Source organism: Argopecten irradians, chromosome 9, assembly GCF_041381155.1.
Source record: "Argopecten irradians isolate NY chromosome 9, Ai_NY, whole genome shotgun sequence".
Taxonomy (NCBI): Eukaryota; Metazoa; Mollusca; class Bivalvia; order Pectinida; family Pectinidae; genus Argopecten; species Argopecten irradians.
Genome location: NC_091142.1, coordinates 31601236 through 31616459, shown reverse-complemented (window position 1 = coordinate 31616459; position 15224 = coordinate 31601236).

The following is a 15224-nucleotide window of genomic DNA, read 5'->3' as shown; positions in this document are numbered from 1 at the left end:
GACAAGGATAGAGTGAGATATATGAATAAAAAATAAACAGAAAATTTGCCTCCGTTATTTCCATAAAATTGAACTTTTTAACTTTGCATAATTAATGGTTACTGAAGCATCTGGCTGTGCCCTTTAAGGCCTTGCCTTCAGTCATATTATATTCTTTCGTAGTCAGTCTAGTATACAATATAACCTGACATATGATGATGTTATACATTGATTATACATTGATGTTATTATGAGGTTAAGTGATGAGACATCATACTTGTTAAGTTACTTTTTATAAACAAAAATACTGTGTTGTTGTTTTTCTCAAAGAAGAGGAGAAAGAAGAGAGAAAGCAAGAGAAAGGGTTTGTATAATGGATAGATAAAGGAGGTAGAGAGAAAAAAAGAGGAAAAAAGAGAGAGTTATGGTAAGAATGGTCTCAGAAGATATACAGCTGATATTACATTTGTATATAATTTTTTAATTTTTTAATCATGGTTTACTGGTTGATAAAATTCCTTTTTTTTTTAAATTATTGAACCAGGGTTACAAATTGATTAAGTTATTAAATTTATTCCAATCATTGTCTAATTTGTAAATAGAAATATTTACAACACATAAAAACTTGAAATCGCTTACAAATAGTAATATCTTGTAGGTAAGTTATGTAAAAAATATGATATACAGCTTATATGATTGCCTTGAGATATTACAGTTTGTAATGGTGTTTGCATTTGATAATGCTAGCTATGGGAAAAGAAAATAATATCGGTAATAAAAAATGGAAAAAAAAAAATTTACTTGCCCCTAGAAGGATTTGAACCAGCATGTTTAAATCCAGTGCAAGGGAGATAATTAAATACCGGAAGTGCTGCCTTCCCATAATTCCAGAGACTGTAAGGTAAGATGGACACGGAGTGTAAAATTTACAAGGAAGAAATTCAAAGATTTGTGACGATTTGCCCGTTATTTGAAAGTCTGTTTAGTTAAATTATAATCTTTATTATACTATGGAACTATTTATTGCTATATAGTAATAGTACTAGTATACTATTTTTCTCTGTTGACTGATCTTGACACATGGTGTTAGGCTAGGCCTATATAACTACTGTACTAGGGTTGGCGGCGCATCGATGCAAGGTACAAGAATCAGTATTTTCTGTTGAATATATACCACATCTAGGGTAAGGAATTCAATCATAATTCTTTCAATGCTTCATATTATTTATACTTTTCAAATGCCGATTTTCAGCAGGTTTGGGACACTCCCGTGCGTAGATGCATAGTCCTGCATTTGAGTAACAGTCCTGTATTTGAGGGATAATTTTGTTACGCAAATGGTGGATTCTGTGAACTGAAAACTGATAAAGTTGTTTTAAACATTGTAATATTTCATGGCATTCAGTAGGCCCTTGTCGTTGAGGATATGTTTTTGACTCTCCAAAATCATATTTACATGCAGATCTTGAGTCTATTTGTCATATGTTTTGACTCTTCAGATTTCTGAGAAATTGTGATTTGCCTCTTGATATTGAGAAATGTGAATGGTCAACTGGATGATGCCCTATTTTCACTGAAATTACTTGTGAGTTGTCGCCAGCCAGTATAGTATATATATCATGACTCCTTTAGTCTCCTATATACAGAGCAATTTGAAGCCTGTCAAATATCGCACATTGATTTAATCCCTATTATTTAATTTTCTATCGCGACCATGTGTTTTGACAAATATAAATACAATTTCTGTGTTTGTAATAAATTTAACAAAACCATTGGACTTTCTTTTTTTTTTTTTTTTTTTGTATTTTTGTTTTATTACGCTAAACGTATACACAGTTTGCAGCACATACATCTAACTATAAATGTGTTGTTCACATCATTATTATGAAGTCTCTTCTTGCTTTGAAATATGGAAACGACAGTGGTCAGGCGGAGTGGTTCACTTAAAATAATACGAGTGCACAAGTAAAATACCCATTCAAATCTGTCGAATACCTCTAAAATTTGTATGAACGGGTACTGATTTCAGAGTTGTGGAAATAGACACATGCGCTTGCCAAAATAAGTGGATTGAGTCGTCTGACAAGTGAAATGTTAACATCACGCTTGTCCATCGGACAAGTAAAAGATTCTGATCCTGAATATGACCTGGAAACTTGAGTTTTTCTCCCTCTTTAATTTATATGAAAAATTATGACTTAAGTCAGTTTTTGATTTAAAGGCCCACTTATAAACTTTCTTAAAAACAAGTAAAACATCATAATAATTATATCGATGAGGTTACAATACTTGTTGCGTAATCAAATAAGTAAATTTTAGATGATTAGTTGTGCTATAGACAATTACATTTTAAGTTTTTCCAAGGTCCTGCCTACAGATATCTGGATTACGCAATCAAATTATTATGAGTGTTTATATCAACAAATAAAATTAGAAATTATGTAAAATCAGAAGAATTCAAGTTATGCTCAAATTACATTCATCGAATAGAAAGAAGAATCTTTCGAAGAATCATGGTTGACTGGGTTACGGTATTTTGGGACCTACCTGATAACAACATGGCGGACAGACAGCCATCTTGGATTTTGACAATTGAAGATTGTCACCACCAGATCTCCTGGTCGCTATTTTATTTTGGGACCGATCAGAAAAAATCTAGCTAACAGACAACCATTTTAGATTTTGGTAATTCAATTTTAGTCTGATATGAAGGTTATGATTTTATTTCACAGTTCCTCCTGGATATTCTTGTTACAACTGAATTTCCGAAAGTGTTGAAGGGCTATTCTTCAAATATTATGTAAAGGTTTTTCCTGGTCTGTATTTTTACATATTGTATTTTGGGATGGATTGCAAAAAAAAAATATGGTAGACAATTGCAAGCAGCCATCTTGTTTGTTATTTTGACAATTGACAATTCATTATTATTTTGAGTTACACAACAATATGCCGATGGTGTGAATCCGGTATGTTCAGATCGAGGTGGGTTGCATAAACGACACTCACAATTATCATGTCTAAATGCAGGTACGGTAACTTTAAATCTAAAAATTACTGTGTTAAGAACGCTTTAAAATCATCAAAATACATTGTAAAATTCATCTCAGCCATTCTAAATCGTAAATTTTTTTCCCATGGGAGACCCCCGACCCCCAAAACACAAAAATCTCAAGGCGCTCACAAATTCAACAAAATACATCTAAAACTCATCTCAGCTATTCTGAATCGTAAAAATTTTTCTCTGGGGAGACCTCTGGACCTGCCAAACACCAAAATCACGCGCCTTCAGCGCTCGCAAATTCAACAAAATGCATCGTAAAACTCATCTCTGCCATTCTAAATCGTACAATTATTACCGAGGGAAACCCCCCGATCCACAAACACCAAAATTTCGCGTCTTCGGTGCTCGCAAAATCATCAAAATACATAGTAAAACTCATCTCAGTCATTCTTAATCGTAATATTTTTTCCAAGGGATACCCCGGAACCCCCAAACTCGCACGCTAATTTGCGCATTCATTGATTTCCTGTTAACGACGCCACTGTCAATAGATCTAGATGGGTACAAGGATTATGATATATGGAAAAAAAAGTATATCAAGTATCACCTGTAGGTGCAGGGCACTCGAAGTGGGGGGGGAGGGTTACGAAATATTGAGGACCTTTGCGCCCCCTCCCCCACCTTCCCACCCCCCAATTACATTTCATCTTCCTACGCCACTGAAATGTACATGTCTTGTCTATATACAACTCCTGCCAATGGTATCATATTAACAGAAAGAAAGGAAGACAGCAATTTTAACAACTTTTGTTGATATGTTGTAGAAGATGCCTCGACGGAAGAATCAGAAGCTGTCCTTGGCCCGTAGGCAGAGGTGGGAGGCCTACAAGAAGAAACAGACGGATGTAACTGTCACTTCAGATGATTTGACTGAGGAGATTGGCCTCGCTAAAAACATCACAAATGACATTACGAATGACGAGACTGAGGAGATTGGCCTCGGTAAAAACATCACAAATGACTGTGAGGAGCCTGTCCTCCTTAAAAACAGGAAAACCATTAAATCTGGCAATTACTTTGGCAATGAATCTGGCAATTACTTTGGCAATGAATCTGGCAATGAATGTGGTGAATCAGAATCTGTTACATTGGAACTTGCTGCATTGACATCTGGTTTACAACAATGTTGCAATGAATCCAGCTGCAAAAAACTGCATTACAATGATCCTGAAAGCATATCCACAAACAACATTTCTCAACCTGATCAAGTTCAGATTAATAACCCAGAAAGTGATGTGAAGAAACCCAAGACGAAAAGTAAACCAATTGGTAAACATAAAAATAGTCCAAGATACAATATTATGCTTATAACTGCAAAGGCAGATAGAAAATCAAAAAGTACCAATGTATGGTCACCTCAAAAACTGAGAAAAACACCAAAAAAGAAACGGGGAAGAAAACCACGCTACAATATAATGCTGTTAACTGCCAAAGCAGATAGGAAAACTGCTCGCAAAAAAAATCTAAATATAGTAAGTGAAAACGAAACGAGCACACTTCCATCAAAATACAATGAATATGGAAAAAACAAACACAAATTTAAAAAGACCAAACTTCAAAGGAAAATCAAACCCAAAAAGAATTTCATAGTGGTAACAAGCAAAAACAAAAATGAAGGTTCAGTTGATATTAATCTTTCAAAGATAAAATGTTTTAGAAAGAAAATGAAACAATCTGGGTATAGAGGAAAAAAAGAGGGGAAAAAGGACTATTTTTTGTCAGCAGAAAAAAGCAAAAGCATTCACAATAAAAGAACAGATCTTAAAAGTCAGCCAAGCACAACAAAAATGGAGATAACTACAAATAACAAAACACACTCTCCTAAAAATGTAAACACAAAGACCGCTTGTAAAATGCCAATTAAATTATCACATGAAATGGAAGAACCACTGTTCAAAAGAATTGATGACTTATCGAATCATAAGTCAACTAAACAAGTTCCCAGTTTTGAAATTTGCCACAAGGTATCAACATCTGAAATTTGTTGTAGCACTAATGATGCAGATGTTATTTTTGTGAAAGAATGTGAACCCACGGTATATAATTTCCATCCGTTATCATCGTGTACAAAACTTAAGTTGATGTCCAAATTGGGTATTGTGGAGGATATTCCTTCAAATTGTACAGCTGTTAAGAAATTGGGTAAACCTGTTGAAGTAAAAAGTATTTTGGCAGATGGAAATTGTTTTTTTAGGGCAGTGTCATGTGCTCTATCAGAAAAGGAATGTTATCACAAAAATGTTCGCAAAGCAGTTGTAAATCATATTTTGAATCAAGAGAAATATTATCACAGTTTTTTAAGGGTAGAAGAAATATCTGTATCACATTACATTTCAAGGAATCGCATGCTAGAATCAGGTACGTGGGCTACTGAGATAGAGATATTGGCTGCTGCAGATTTACTGCAAACGAATATTTATATATATGATGAAGTAGGTTCATGGCACTTATTCTCTGCAAAACAGGTTCAAAACAGTGCTGAAGTTGAAAAAGAAGCTATATATTTAATACATCGCAATCAAGCACATTATGATTTGGTTCTATCAGTTCAAGAAGCTGTCATTCTTGTTGAAAGCAACATATTGAATACTGAAAAGGAAGACATTGCTGAATGTTTTGAGGGAAAATCATTACCCAACATAAATTTGCAAAATCATGAACCTGTGCAAGGAAATTTTCATCAAGGTCATCCATCTTTTTCTGAAAATGCAGGGAAACAGTGTGTTCTCAACAGCTTATCTGCTCTTCTGTATAGTAGAGAGAAAAACTTATGTCTATGGACACCTTTTGATTTAGACCAAGCTCTTATTAAAGGAGATGAAATGTATGGATATATAAGGAGAAGTTCTACAATGACTTATGATTACCTATCTATACCAGATATTCCAAGACTTGTTGAATACAATGAAAAGATGTTTGAAGTTCATTTTCAAGAATCTTTATCTGGCACTTTGGGTAATGTCCAAGATTTGGACCAGTATCAGTTTGTTACTATGTATGAAGCATTACAATTGGCTTTAGATCAAAATAAAATCCATGGAGCTTTTATCACCTTTAAAGGGAACACATTCATTGTTATTAAACAAACTGCAGGATACTTTGTGTTTGATTCACATTCAAGAAATAGACATGGTTTGCAAGTCCCATCTGGAAGCAGTTTTCTTAGGTATTGGAAATATATTCAAGAAGTATATGAACACTGCATGAACTTAGCCATCTCTATGAACTATTCCCCACATGACATGTTTGAGGTAACTGCTGTTTATGCAATATATCATCAATTGGAGAAAGATGACAGCTTGATTCAGAAAAAGGAAGACACAAATTCTCCCGTTATTCTACAAGATGAGATGTTCCTCGACAGTAACAAATATCAACAGCAGAGTCTTTTGGACAAATACTTTGAATACCAAGATACCATGAAGAAAAAGAAGTTTCATGCTGAGATGGAATTGGGTCCAAAGTTTGATAAAAAACAATACATGAAGAATTACATGAAGAAACGCAGAGAAAGTCGAGAATTCAAAGCTACCGATAGAAAATATACAACACAAAGTATGAAAAAATCAAGAGAATCAAAAGAAAAATACCTTCAAGAACTTCAAGCCAAATACAAAGCACGACAAAATTCAGATGTAAAAGAAAAACATAAACAAAGCACATTAAAAAGTATGGCTAAAGCAAGAAAAGACGAAGATTTTCGTGAACAAGAGTACAATGCTCAGAAAGCAGCTCGAAAAAATCCAGACTTGAAAATGAAAACTAAGCAAAGCACATTAAAAAGTATGACTAAAGCAAGAAAAGACAAAGATTTTCGTGAACAAGAGTACAATGCTCAGAAAGCAGCTCGAAAAAATCCAGACTTGAAAATGAAAACTAAGCAAAGCACATTAAAAAGTATGACTAAAGCAAGACAAGACAAAGATTTTCGTGAACAAGAGTATAATGCTCAGAAAGCAGCCCGGCAAAATCCAGACTTGAAAATGAAAACTAAGCAAAACACATTAAAAAGCAAAAGAAAAGCTAGACAAAGCCAGGTTTTTTGTGAGCAAGAGTACAATGCTCAGAAAGCAGCTCGAAAAAATCCAGACTTGAAAATGAAAACTAAGCAAAACACACTAAAAAGCAAAAGAAAAGCTAGACAAAGCCAGGTTTTTTGTGAGCAAGAGTACAATGCTCAGAAAGCAGCTCGAAAAAATCCAGACTTGAAAATGAAAACTAAGCAAAGCACATTAAAAAGTATGACTAAAGCAAGACAAGACAAAGATTTTCGTGAACAAGAGTACAATGCTCAGAAAGCAGCTCGAAAAAATCCAGACTTGAAAATGAAAACTAAGCAAAACACACTAAAAAGCAAAAGAAAAGCTAGACAAAGCCAGGTTTTTTGTGAGCAAGAGTACAATGCTCAGAAAGCAGCTCGAAAAAATCCAGACTTGAAAATGAAAACTAAGCAAAGCACATTAAAAAGTATGACTAAAGCAAGACAAGACAAAGATTTTCGTGGACAAGAGTACAATGCTCAGAAAGCAGCTCGAAAAAATCCAGACATAAAAATGAAAACTAAGCAAAGCACATTAAAATGTATGACTAAAGCAAGACAAGGCGAAGATTTCCGTCGCAATGAGATTGAATCTAAGAGAATAAAACGCCAATATCCACTGCAGTTGGAAAGTGAACGAATTTTTAAGCAAGAAAGCAGAAAAAGGCATCGGATAAATGAAAAGGAGAAGGACAAAGTAACAAAAGCTGTCAAGCGGTTGAAAGTAGGTTTTTGTGACCATGAAAAAGATTTGACCAGGAAAAAGACCCTTGGAAATACAATTAATCAATGTATTGAAAATTTCCGTGAGAATGCAGCTAAAGGTCCTGTCTTTGTATGTACATGTTGTCACCAAACATGGTTTCCAAGGAGTGTTGTTAAGCTTTCAAACACAAACATCAGTGAACAGAGTAAGGCCTATTGTACAGGATTGAAGTCACAAGATGATGAAGAATGGTTGTGTAGAACTTGTTTATCATCACTTAAAGAAGACAAAATTCCAAGACTTTCTACACATAATGGAATGAAATGGCCCACAAAACCGGAGGTCTTGAACTTGCATCCCCTTGAAGAACGACTGATATCTCAGAGGATACCTTTTATGCAAATTCGAGAATTGCCTAGGGGAGGTCAATTATCAGCTAAGGGAAATGTGGTCAACGTGCCTGTTGATATTCAACCAACAGTAAATGCATTACCAAGACAGATTGATGAACATGTAACAATTGCTGTGAAGTTGAAAAAACGACTGTCTCATAAATCAGCATGTTTCACTGAAAACGTTCGACCAAATGCAGTTATGAATGCACTGGAATGGTTAATGGAAAACAGCGAGATGTATAAGAATACAGGAATAACTATCAATACGTCATGGAAAGAAGACATTCAAAGTAATCAAGATGAAATTATTTCAGAATATATGGGCAAATCACAATTGATTGATAATAGAGAAATTGAAACTGCTGATGAATTTTGTGAGGTTTCGCATGATGAATGCATTCAAGGTAATGCAGATACACTTGTTGATGAAGCTGACACTGATACTAACAAAGTATATGTTTTTGCACCCGGTGAAAACCAGAGACCCCTTAGTTTATATGAAGATAAAGATGCTGAATATCTGTGTTTCCCTACAATATTTTGTGGTCAAAGACGCAAAGAAAACACGGATCGCCCACTCCCAGTTCATTACAGTGATATTGCAAAATGGGAATTGAGAAGTGTAGATCGCAGAGCTGCTCATTCTGTGCCAAATATATTTTTCAAACTGAAAAATTCAGACTAAACAAGTCAGCGACAAGGTTAATCTTGCACTTAGACGATGTCAATCAGAGGGAAAGATTTTGACTGCAGGCCAGGTTAGAGATTCAACAACAACAAAAGAAATCGTGAGACTGAATGAAGGCTATTACATATTCAGAACATTACGTAATTCTCCAGCATATCTGTCGTCTAAAAAGAAAGATGTTTTTGCAATGATAAGACAGCTTGGCTTACCTACATGGTTCATGTCTTTATCATCAGCAGATACAAGATGGCCAGATCTTCTCAAAACCTTGGCTCAGTTAGACGGGAAAAAAATATCAGATGATGATCTTAAAACAGCAGCAGACTGGAGTTTCAAAACAAACTTGGTTCAAAAAGATCCGGTGACTTGTGCAAGATTTTTTGATAACAGAGTTCAACTTTTTGTCAACTCTTTTTTAAAAAGTCAACATAACCCTATTGGTGATGTGACAGATACATTTCGTAGAGTAGAATTCCAAAACAGAGGCTCACCACACATCCATATGCTTCTATGGACTGACAATGCCCCAAGATATCCAGACGATGATAAAGAAGACCTCATTGCATATGTTGACAAGTATATTACCTGCTCCTTACAAACAGACAATCCTGAATCGGCAGAACTAGTACAACTTCAGGTTCATTAACATTCTAAAACCTGCAAAAAAGGTGGTAAACCAGTGTGTAGATTTGGGTTCCCATTACCTCCTTTACCAAGAACTATGCTTCTAGAACCACTGGAAACTGATGTTGCAGAATATAGGAAAAAATACACAGATCTTCAGAAGAAAATGAATGAATACAAAGATGGCTGCAGTTTAAGTTTTCTGGAATTTTTACAAACAATAGTGCAAATGGAAGAGACAGAATATATAAAATGTATCAGAGCATCACTGAAAGGTCCTAAAATATTTCTCAGGAGAAACCCTGCTGAAATGAGGGTGAATTACTACAATCTAGCAATACTCCAGGCATGGCATGCAAACCTAGACATTCAGTTTGTTTTAGATCCCTACGCATGTGCTACCTACATAGTATCTTACATCAGTAAGTCTCAGAGAGGTATAAGTGCTTTACTTGAAAAAGCCTCACAGGAAGCAGTAGAAGGAAATATGGACCTAAGACGTCAAGTCAGGCATATAGGCAATAAGTTCTTGAACTTTGTAGAAGTCAGTGCCCAAGAAGCTAGTTACTTAATTCTGCAAATGCCACTAACACAAGCTACAAGAGATGTCGTTTTTATAAACACTTCCCCTCCTGATGAAAGGGTGTTTCTCTTAAAAAGTCAAGAAGATTTGGAAAATCTACCTGAGAATTCAACTGATATCAAAGCAGATAATATGATTACCAGGTACGCTAAAAGACCAAAACAACTTGAGAATTGGTGTTTAGCAGATGTAGTATCTGAACTTGAAGTAACATTTCCTAAGGAAGAATTTCCAAGGGCAGAGAAAATATTGGAGCACAATGAAGATGATACATTTGAAGAAAAAAACTTTGAACAGGAAGATGTTTTAGTTCACTTAAAGAACGGTATTAAGATTCGAAGAAGAAAGAACAAAAGAGTTATACGATATGTTGGTTACAGCAAGAAAACTAACTCTGAACAGTACTTTCGAGAAAGAATTCTTCTATTCCTGCCATGGCGCAATGAGAAAACCGACATAATTAATGGGTACACAACTTTCGAACAGCATTATAGAAGCAAATCTAACATCATTAATGCTATGCAAAAGAAATATGAAAACTTTGTTGACGAACTGGAACAAGCCAGACTTCAAGCAGAATGTGAACTTGATGATTTTGATGAAGTTGCTCCAAATACAGAGCATAATGAAGCAGAAGATGCAGACATAGGTCCACAGCCTTCAGAGCAGTTTGTACATTTTGATCCAGACACACAATGTCATAAAGAGTATGATATAGGTCCAGATATTGGTTTACCTGCTAAAACCTCAGATGTGCAAACAAGTCCTGTCCGAATCTCTGAACAACAATACCACAAACTCCTACAGTCTTTAAATTGCAAACAAAGAGAATTTCACAATCATGTTAGTCACTGGATCCGACATAAAGATGAACCACTGTATGCATTTTTAACTGGTGGTGCAGGAACAGGAAAATCGGTTGTTATTGAAACTATTTATCAGACTTTGCATAGAGCTCTTTGTTCAGAAGAAGGAGAAAATCCGGATGATGTTCGCATTTTGTTATGTGCATATACTGGAAAAGCAGCATATAATATCAATGGAATGACCATAGCATCAGCATTTCACAAAAAAATGTATCAGACACAGCAAAACATGTATGCAGATGAGTTGAACACCTACAGAACAAAGTACAGAAATCTTTCTGTTATCATCATAGATGAGATATCAATGGTTGGAAACAAGTTACTAGCATTTATCCATGAGAGACTTCAGCAGTTGACTGGTACTAAACAAGATTTTGGAGGTGTCAGCATCATTGCTGTTGGTGACTTATACCAGCTTTCACCAGTTGGAGATTCTTGGATTTTCAAAGACCTGTCATGTCCGGGCCAAGGCCTTGCAAAAAACCTGTGGAAAGAGCATTTTACAATGTTTGAGCTAACTGAAATAATGCGACAAAAAGATGACATTGAATTTTCTGAACTACTCAACAGACTCCGACACAATCAGTTGACAAATGAAGACAAACAACTAATTTTGTCACGTCACATTGAAGTTAGCTCAATGCATTATCCACATGCAGCTCCTCATCTTTTTATTGAAAATAAATTTGTTGATGATTTTAACAATCATTTCATGCAAAATCTTGCTACAAGTAAAGTAAATGTCAAAGCTGACACAGATGTTTTATCACAAACCAAACTATCACAAGATGTGAAAAAGTCCCTGATTGAAAAGCTTCCAGACAAACAAGCCAATACTGGACAACTAAAGACTAATTTGATTATTGCTGTAGATATGATATATGATATTTCTGTAAACATTGATGTTGTTGATGGATTGACAAATGGCAGTACATGCGTGGTAAAACACATCGAATACAAACTGTCACCAGTTAGACCAGCAATTGTATGGGTATTATTTGGTGAAGTAAAAATAGGAGCAATGAGAAGAAATCAATACCAGCATTTATTTGGTAATAATATAGACAAATCGTGGACACCCATCTTTGAAACAAAACGAACATTTATGTATAACAGAAAAACATTTGAAAGAATACAATTTCCACTTCAACCTTCTGCTGCAAAAACCGTTCACAAAGCACAAGGTGCAACACTTGACAAAGTTGTAGTCAGTTTGTCACAAACTAGAAAACGCAAAATTCCACACATTCATTATGTAGCACTCTCTCGAGTTAGATCACTAGAGAACTTACACATCGTTGATTTCAATGAAGGAAGTCTTTCAAAAGACAACGATGTTGACACAGAGATGCAAAGATTAAATGACAATGGATTAAAGTTGTGTTTTACTCCACTATATGATGTTCAGATGCAGGGTAAATTTCTTTTCAACAATGCTAGATCATTTCACAAACATTTTCCTGACATAAAGTCCGACCCCAATGTTTATGCAGCTGATGTAATTGGAATAGCTGAGTCTTGGCTTTGTAGTAGTGATAGAAATGATGCATTTCACTTACAAGGGTTTAATATGTTCAGAAATGATGCACAACACTCGCAGACTAGACCTCATCATGGACTCGTTACATTTGTCAAATCCACTTCACATGTCAGCAAATATGACGATTATTCCACAGAAAAAACATTGAATTTTCTTACATTTCATTCAACCTGTGTAATTCTGAAGTGCAATGTGTTGTTATTTACAAAAAGCCTGCTTGCCCAATGTCACACTTTTATACCATCATGAAAAACCACTTGGTACCACTTGTAAATTTAAATAAAAACCTTGTTATCATGGGAGATTTTAATGTAGATTTAACCAAACCTGGATGTAACACTTTCATAACGTTTATGGAATCAACATTCAAGTGTAAACAAAGTATCAATCAGTCAACTACTAAAATGAAGTCACAATTGGATTTGATATTTACAAATTTTGGCGAGAAACAAACTGGTGTCTTGGAAGCATATTGGTCTGATCATGACATGGTGTATTGTGCTGTAAATATTTAAAACCCGCCGCATTTGAATATTGGTGATGTTATTGACATACATCTCACTAATGAGATGTATGACAAATACATCACCTGGGTGGTTTGTCAAAGAATGGGTTTCCACCAATTTTTACCCTATGGTACTGTCACCTATGTAGTGAACATCTACATGGGAGACATTTCAATTTACCGTAAATTGGGATAATTTGGTTGTTGGATATAAAATGCGCCAAAATTTCTCTATGAAAAAAATCAAAAATACTGACTAAGGGTATCTTAGTATTAATTTAGATAAAATAAATAAGGAGTACATCAAACTGAAAATATGTTATTTACAAAGAGATTTAAAGACATTTTGATAAAGCTGCATAATTTGACACAGAGCACAAGGAAACACAAAATTTTAAACTTTCCATTTTGATACCAATCGCCAAAACTACCCCAATTTATGATAAAAGCCTAAAAGAATAACATGGAAAAGATTAGTGGCCTCCATATTTTGTCCGTCAATTTACCATTAACAATGTTTTTGTATGCATGCATAATTTGTTATATTGAGAATGAGGTTAACTGGATTAAGTTAAGTTTGCTTTATGTAATTATATTTGAAATTTGCTGCATCTATAAAACTGTTGAATTAAATCCATGCTCTGCGAAAATGTTCATAAAAGTGTCGCACATGATATGCTGATGAACTTATAATAATATTCAAGAATTTGTTTTGTTTCATTTGCAATATGTTTTCCAAGAAATCTGTTTCTTTAATAATTGATTTGATGTGTATTTTAGGGTCTTTGATTAATCAAGTCAACTTGCTTCTATTTAACAATTAATGTAATTTGTAACATCTTTTGTACTGGTATATGAAATGTAAAGTTGAAAATATTTGATCTTAATTTTAAAAAAAACATACTTTACATGTATTATTTTCACATTTCATTGTCATAGCCTTACTCACCATATTTGCAGTCTGTTTTGATAAGCTTTTGCTTTGTTGTTTAAAAGAATTTCATGAATTTCTAATTACAGATGGACAAATCAACATTTTTTGGAAGTAATACTCCTAATATGTATCAAGGTTACCTCCAATCACTTTACACAATCTTTTTAACTGAACCATTTACTGTTTGTTGAATCTGGTAATATGTTTATGTATTGTCAAACAGTAATATTCAATACAAAAGAAGATTGTTCTTAGGACCAGTTAATGAGTCAAATTGTCTTTTGTAATGTTATAAAATATATATGAATGTTTCCAGGGTTTTCAGTTTTTGAAAGAAAATTGTAATCCTCATTGATTTGCTAATTCATGTACTTGAATCTCGTAATTTTTCATGTCAAAAGAATTCACTATATATATTCCTATTTCTTCAATTAAAACTCTTTATCTCTTTTCTCTATCAATGCTATCAATTTGTATGTAATTTGCAGCATTTTTTTTTCTTTGCACACATTAGATATAAAGAGTGATAAAAGATTTATTATGAATTTAATAAGCATCTATATGTATTGAAATAATAAGACCTGGAAGCACTGCAAAGTGAAAAGAACTATAGGAATATACTAATAACTTATAGGAAGTACATTACTTAGCGTAGTTGAAAAAAAATGTCATCAACTCTATCCATAGAAGCTTCATTTTGTTAAAAATGAAAGGTAAGTATCTTGTAGAGGGGTCACTGCCGCAGCTCTAAAATGCTCGTAAACTCACTCTCTACTGATGAATTGTATAAATTAAACTACATTTAATGTAGTAAAATGGAAATGAAGAGGATAGATGTTTTTGTCATGATTACACATTACAAACTCGTATGTATTAACATTCCACTTGATATGGATTATTTCATGTGAATGTGAATATTCAGCAAAACTTCATGAAATACATGAACAGAATGTTTTATTACTCTTGTTATCTATTGTGCATAGCAAAAGACAATTAGCTACGGTATATTATACAGTTTTCATATCACTAGTAATATTCATAGCTTGTTTTATTACTTTCATGGAACGACTATAACTCATATAATTATTACTTATAATTAACATAGCAGTCGTTGCATAAATCTTGTAACAAGTGAATTAGGCTGCCATTTTAAGTTATACTATTATTTTTTGTATGTTACTGCTTTTACGTACAATTTAGTAGCATATAAGTGAATCATTGTTTTGCATACCCATTTTATACAATCATAAATTGCACATTTAAAAAATCAACAATAGTAAAAGATTTTTTTACATATGATTATA